Source organism: Podarcis liolepis, assembly GCF_965112155.1.
Source record: "Podarcis liolepis genome assembly, chromosome: 15".
Lineage (NCBI taxonomy): Eukaryota > Metazoa > Chordata > Lepidosauria > Squamata > Lacertidae > Podarcis > Podarcis liolepis.
Genome location: NC_139566.1, coordinates 739,143 through 746,294, shown reverse-complemented (window position 1 = coordinate 746,294; position 7,152 = coordinate 739,143). Strand labels below are relative to the sequence as shown.

The window sequence follows — 7,152 nt, the reverse complement described above, 5'->3', positions numbered from 1 at the left end:
TTTTCGGTCAATGGGATTTACTTCTCAGTAGATGCACATAGGATGGCAACGTAACACGCACATACTTTTTGAAAAAAATGCAGATCAAACTCCCCCTCTGAATACATTTCTGCAATTTCCCCCCTCAATTTTAAATGTTTTTTTTTTTGGAAGAATGAAATTTGCAACTTGCAGCTGCTGGAAAGGGGAATGAAAAATATTGCAATTGATTATGTAACTTACGTTTTCATTACATTATTCCAAGTGGAACGTAATCATTTGCACGACATTTGTGGGCTGCAAAGCAGCAACAGCAGTGAACGTTTATTGTATTCGCCAGATTGATTTCCATTTCGAACAAGGGGGAAGAAAAAGCGGACACCGTCCATTTACCTCTCCTGTTTCTGTTTTGTTCATTTATTCTCCCCCCCCCGTCAGATTTGTACACCAAACTGATAGCCGAAACATGAACAAATCTCAAAGTGGTTTACAAAAAAGAAAGAAAGATGAAACAGGAAAGTTACCAATAAGAAGAATGAATATCAATAACGTACGACTTGTGGAAAATTTTTAAAAACTGAATTCTCTAACCCAAATTACTTGAATTAACCTCAATTATCCTAACCAGCCTGAAATGACGGCGCAGTGAACGTGAATATTTGGTCTCACCAAGAGAGGAGATCACCAAGTTCACGGAAGACTCTTTCTCCAAGTTGCTGGATCTCAGCCCTGCAAAGGGGTGTTGAGATTATTCCCCTCTTTTGCACAAAAATAATAATAAAAAGGAGGAGCCTCTATTCCCATGGTTCCTCTATTCCAGGCCTGTCGTCTTGGATAGCTGAGCCCAGGGTCCCTTTCAACTCTCCAGTTCATTGGAGACTGAATGGGCGCCTGTCAGGGATCCTTCAGTTGCGATTCCTTCATTGTCAGGGGCTGGACTAGATGAGCCTTTGGGTTCCCAACTCCATAGCTCTATTTCTTTCCGTTTAAAAACACACACACACACACACACACACACACACACACACACACACACACACTGTCCATTCCTTCCATTTCAGCAGGGTGGAAAAGTAATCCCTTTCTGGCTCCCTCGCCCATCCCAGTCTGCAAGACGGAGGCTGGCATGTCAGCAGATGCCAAGGTAACTGGAGCTGCCTTCAGATTACAGAGCCATGAGCCTCTCTCTCTCTCTCGGTGGGGGGGGGGGCTTTCTGGGTGCTCAGCAGGGGGGATGATGTGAGAGGGGAGAAGCGTGGCTGGGGGCCAGCACCCCTTCTTTCACCCCCCTCAATTTCACAGCTGTGCCTGTTTGCGCTGCCATCTGAGAACGTGGCAAAGCATTAGGGCCCGATCCATTTTATTTCTGCAAAGCCAGGGGGGGCACCAGCTTTGAAGGCTCACTGGCACGCCGTGGGCATTCCTGCAAGTGGCACCTGCAAATTGCTTTGCTTTTCCATGTTCTTTCTGTGCAAAGTGGCAAAATGTCATACTGCTGGGCCCTCTCACCCGTGGCTTGGGCCTTTACTGAGAAATTATTGAATAATCAAAGCATTTCACAACACAGCAAAGCAACGAACCAAGTGGCGGTTTAACACTATGGATCCATAAGGCAAGGCTAGATCTTACTTCGGATCATCTAAAGATCCAAGATCTGTGCAGAGAATGGGGATATCGTGTCTGTAGAAGCAAAGAGGGCTATCAGGAATGGCTGGACACAGGCAAGCAGCGCCAAATAAAATCAAATTCGCAGAGGTGACATTGCTATTGCTGTGAGGCGTGTGGTCTTTGTCTGTTTTGTTGTTTCTTCAGCTTGTAGACGGCCTTGTGAACAGTGGCACCTCTGGTTTCGAACTTAATTCGTTCTGGAGGTCCGTTCTTAACCTGAGGTACCACTTTAGCCATGGGGGAGACTCTGGAGAGTCCCATGGACTGCAAGAAGATCCAACCTCTCCATTCTGAAGGAAATCAGCCCTGAGTGCTCCCTGGAAGGACAGATCCTGAAGCTGAGGCTCCAAGACTTTGGCCACCTCATGAGAAGAGAAGACTCCCTGGGAAAGACCCTGATGCTGGGAAAGATGGAGGGCACAAGGAGAAGGGGACGAGAGAGGACGAGATGGTGGGACAGTGTTCTCGAAGCGACCAACATGAGTTTGACCAAACTGCAGGAGGCAGTGGAAGACAGGAGGGCCTGGCGTGCTCTGGTCTAGGGGGTCACAAAGAGTCGGACACGACTAAACAACTCAACAACAACAAATTGCACGGAGAAAGCAGACAGAGAAAACTTTTCCTCCCTCTCTGATAACACTAGAAGTGGTGGACGTCCAATGAAGCTGAATGTTGGAAGATTCGGGACAGAGAAAATAAAGTTCTTCTTCGTGCAATTCATAATTAAACTATGGAAGCCCCTCTCCCAGCATCCAGTGATGTCCACCAAGGATAACTTTAAAAGAGGATAAATCCCTGGTAGAGGACAAGGATCCTGCGATCACGTTAAGGGTAGCCAAATTCTGTGTGATTGCCATAAAACTTAGAGAATAAGCTGTGCTATCATAATGATTAAGGTTTTAAATGATAATTTTAGGTTATATGTTAGTGACTAAGTTTTAATTTATATATTTTTAAACTGTTGTTATATCTGTATTGTCCCTGTTATACCTAATTGCAAATTCAAATGTATCCCTATTGTGTAAAAAGCAGAGACATCACCTTGCCAACAAAGGTCCGTCTAGTTAAAGCTCTGGTTTTCCCAGTAGTGATGTATGGAAGTGAGAGCTGGACCATAAAGAAGGCTGATCGCCAAAGAATGGATGCTTTTGGATTATGGTGCTGGAGGAGACTCTGGAGAGTCCCATGGACTGCAAGAAGATCCAACCTCTCCATTCTGAAGGAAATCAGCCCTGAGTGCTCACTGGAAGGACAGATCGTGAAGCTGAGGCGCCCAGACTTTGGCCACCTCAGGAGAAGAGAAGACTCCCTGGGAAAGACCCTGATGTTGGGAAAGATTGAGGGCCCAAGGAGAAGGGACGACGGGGGACGAGATGGTGGGACAGTGTTCTCGAAGCTGCCAGCATGAGGGAGGCAGTGGAAGACAGGAGGGCCTGGCGTGCTCTGGTCCAGGGGGTCACGAAGAGTCAGACATGACTAAACGACTAAACAACAAATATCTGTATTGTCCCTGTTATACCTAATTGCAAATTCAAATGTATCCCTATTGTGTTTTATGACTTCCTTGATATTGTATGTGGGCTGGAACTGGTCTGTGACCGAAATAATAAAATTCATTCATTTAAAAGAGGATTGGACAAATTTGTGGAGGAGGAGAGGGCTATCGAAGGCTCTTGGCCACAGTGGGAGGCAGCCATGATTCTGAACACCATTTGCTGGAAAACACAGGAGGCAAGAGTTGCTCTTGTGTTCGGATCTTGTCCACGGGTTTCCCACAGGCACTGAGAGAACAGGCGGCTGGACTAGATGGGCTCCCTTTGGTCTGATCCGGCAGGCTCTTAGGTCCCATTGTTCGTACTGAATGAGTCGATGTTTCCCTTGAAATAGGCAAGGCCTTCTTCAACTGGACACTCAGAAAAATGCCCCGCATTTCTCCCCATCCTCTGGTGACAGCCAGTCTGGCTGCAAGCCACAGATAGACAATGCAGACTAATTCTGCGCTGGCCTCTTCTTTGGTCCTTAAAGAGAGCAGGATGCCGCGACTTGGAGGCCCTCAGTGGATGGGAGACAGGCAGCACAAGGAGCCCGCCAGGCCTGGGAATCCAGTGCGCCATAAATCAAAGGTCTAAACGCAGGGAGCTGACTGCGTCTGGGCCCTCGCCTGTTCCTCTTTGCACCCAGCCGCCGCGTTGATTGACGCCTGGCGCTGGGCTGGACAGGAAGAGTGACGCTTTGGTGCTGTGACGCACAGCCAGCAGGGGCGGGCCGTAGTTCCATGGTGCAGCACCTGCCTCACAAGCAGAAAAACTTAGGTCCAACCCCGCTGGCAGCATCCGCAGGTAGGGGGCAGAGGAGCCCCTCCTGAAAGCTAGGTGGCGGAGTCCGTAGAAGTCAGGGGTGGCCAGCGTGGTGACCCCAGCCCCAGCCCACATGGCCAGGGGGTCAGGGATGGGGAGCTGGGAGCTGGGAGGCCACAGGTTAGTTGCCTCCTAAGCCCCACCCAACGCTTTTCTTGCAATTTCAGGCAGCTTATTGGACAGCCGCCTCCCGACTCCGTCCTCCCCCTCCCTGGGCAACGGCCACGTTGACTCGTGGGGTTGTTGGAGTCCAGGCCCTTCCGGAGGGCACCCCCCAGCCCTATGGGGGTCTGACCCGTGAGGGGGGCCTCCTCTGCCCTTATCCTGACCTGCGTGATACATGTGTGATACCGGGCAAAGTTCAAGGGGTTACTAATAGGATGCAAAGCCCTTAACAATTTGGGAACAATTTGCAATATTGCCTTAGCTCATCTGGGCTCAATCAACTGCTTTGATCTGCACTACTAGCACTAGCTCTGCATTCTTAAGAAATCACTCTTTTAGTGTGGCAGGACCCAGACTTTGGAACTCCCTGCCTCTTGACACCATCCATGCACCTTCACTGTACTGCTTCTGCTAAAAACATTCTTGTTTGGGCAAGCCTGCCTGGATATGTAGGGATGCTGACATGTGCTTTAACCTGGTTTTTTAGCTTATTGTTGCATCTTAATTTATTTTTGCATGTTTTAAATAGTTGTTGTCCTCCCAATGTGTGTGATGCATGTGCCCTGCCAGGCCAGGTTCAAGGTGTTCGTACCGCAAACCCTTTTCTTGCAAGATCAGGCAGCTTGCTGGACAGGCAACTCCCATTACCCAGCACTGCCACCCAAGTTCAAGGTGTTTTCTACAAACCCCTCACCTGCTTGGGACTGGTCCACCTGCAAGATCGCCTTGCCACCTGCCGCCTGCAGACCTGGTCTCACAATCCTCGTTCCACGCTTCTTTGAAACTGATCTTTTTGCATGGTCCTCTGGAACTCCCTGCCTGTGGACACCAGGCAGACATCTTCTTTGCTGTACTCTTTTTGGTGCATAGTGAAAACATTTTTGTTTAGGCAAAGCCTATATCCAGTCGTGTGTTTGAACACATATTTATTTTTTATGTTTTTAAATTACTTGCCTTTAGCTGTTTTTCAAATTGACAATTTCACTGTGGTTTTTTGTGTGAATTGCTTTTGTGAATTGTTTTTTTTTTTTAAAGAAAGAGGTTTATAAGTATTATGAAACCAATCAATCAATAAATTCCTGAGACAGGAATCTGGGGTGGGTGGGGGCTTTGGGGAGGGGTGTCTGTGCCACAGAGAGTGTCCAAAGAAAGTAAATAATACCCCCCTGAAATGTCCAGCACCCACCCACCACTCAACCACCCCGCAGGCTCCAGGCCCTCCCATCCAACCCCCTCCCCAAATTTGTCCCCCCCTCTGCCCCCCTCCACACCTTGCAGAGCCAAGGCTGGTTTCAAATGACCTGCAGGAGCCTGAGCATCCTTATTTTTAACCCCAGGTGGATATTTAAGCCCCTCCAGCAAACGAAACCTGAGCAAGCCCCCCCCCCCGCCCGGCTCCTTCTCTCTCCCTCTACCTTCGCTCTGCCTCGCAGGCCCACCCGCCACCCTCTCTATTTTGGGCTCACCGCAGTCAGCACCTCCAGGGATCCTGGAAGACGCCCCCCCCCGCCCCTCCCTGCCTGCAGAGCACATCTTGTACCCAAAGCGGATTTGTTTTTTGGGGTGGGGACTGGAGAGTCGGTGGGCCTGGGGTGCGTGGCTTTTCCACACAGAGTGTCCCTGGTGCAGAGCCGCGGCTGCCAGCCAGTGTAGGCAGGCAGGACTGAGCCAGATGGACCAAACTCGGGGAAAAGGCAGCTTCTGAAGTGCCTGTTTAAACCAGCCCTTAATTCAGAACCATGAGGACCAGAATCTTACTTTATGCTTAGGGTAAAGGCCACATCTCAGTAGGAGAGCTTGGCACGCAGAAGGCTCCAGGTTAATCACCTGAGGACATTCCCAGCCCTTTTGTCTAGGCAACCAAGACTAGGATAACCAAAAATGTTCTGTGCCCTCGGGCAAAATGGGTGGGTCTTTCCCCTCCCCTGCCCCCACCCTCCACTCACCTACCTGCTGAGTAGGAGAATGAGAGTCAGTGTTGTGTGTGAGAGAGTTGCTCAGAGAGCAGGCTGGAAGTGGGAGACCCAGAGACCTGTTTGCCCCAAAGCAGAGACTAACGGAGAAGCAAGATCTTTTTGGGTGTTGATGCTGTGAGCCTCTCCACCCTGCGCTCAGGTTGTATATATGTGCAAATAAAACCGTATATCCTAAAGACACCACACACTGTCCCTCACTGCAAAGAAACTGAGCCCGGTAAGCAACTGGAACCCCTGAACTTTCTCGCTGCTCAGAGACTGGGCCGGTGCGCAACACTGGTGTCAGAAGTGGGCTTGTGTTTCCTGGAGGAGAGAGCCTCTCCATCTTATGCTTGGGTGGTATATATATGTAAAGAAAACCAGATATTCTAAAGACACCACAGTCTCTGCTGAACCTCATTCCACGGAAACTGAACCTGAGTAATCGCCGGGACCCCTGGAATCTCTCACCACTCAGAGATTGGGGTGGCACGTACAAATATTTATGCTGATGTTTGCCTGCAAGGTTCGGTCACAGTTTGTTCCTGACCACACGCTGACTGCTGATTCTGGCCATGCCTGCCTGTCTTAGCCTGCCACATTCCCTACTTCTCCTGGCTAGTCTTCTTATTAGCCTGGGGAACGAACTCTTCCCTGCACTGGTGTTTGCCAATATCCGCCTGCCATTCCTGATTAATAGCCCCCTTTGCGAGGGGCTCTTGGGTTGTGTGGAATAAGCGGTGTTTTGCATATCAGCCTCCTCCTCTCTCGCTGGAGGCCCCTGGCTGCTCCTGCAATTCCTTCTCCTGCTGTTTTGAAGACAGCAGACACATTTCAGTCTTAGCAGACAAAGGCCTGCGTTCGAGAGCTGGTAAACTGTGACTCCTGATTTCCAGGGCTAGATGCCCTTTAGGTACCTTTCACCTCTCTAATTCTGAGAAATCGAATCCCTCGGGTGGGAGATGCAAAGACCCTGGCCACAGCGACACTTTCTGCAGAACCCACAGGGTTTACTGCTTTTCTTTAAA

The 7,152-nt window shown here is 49.6% G+C and overlaps 1 protein-coding gene across 1 annotated transcript in view; it reads left to right on the top strand.

Moving 5' to 3' along the window:
• Nucleotides 1–7,152, top strand: part of LOC310694214 (zinc finger protein with KRAB and SCAN domains 3-like) — a 274,745-nt gene that overhangs the window by 66,328 nt on the left and 201,265 nt on the right. The gene's annotated exons all lie outside the window — the stretch shown is intronic.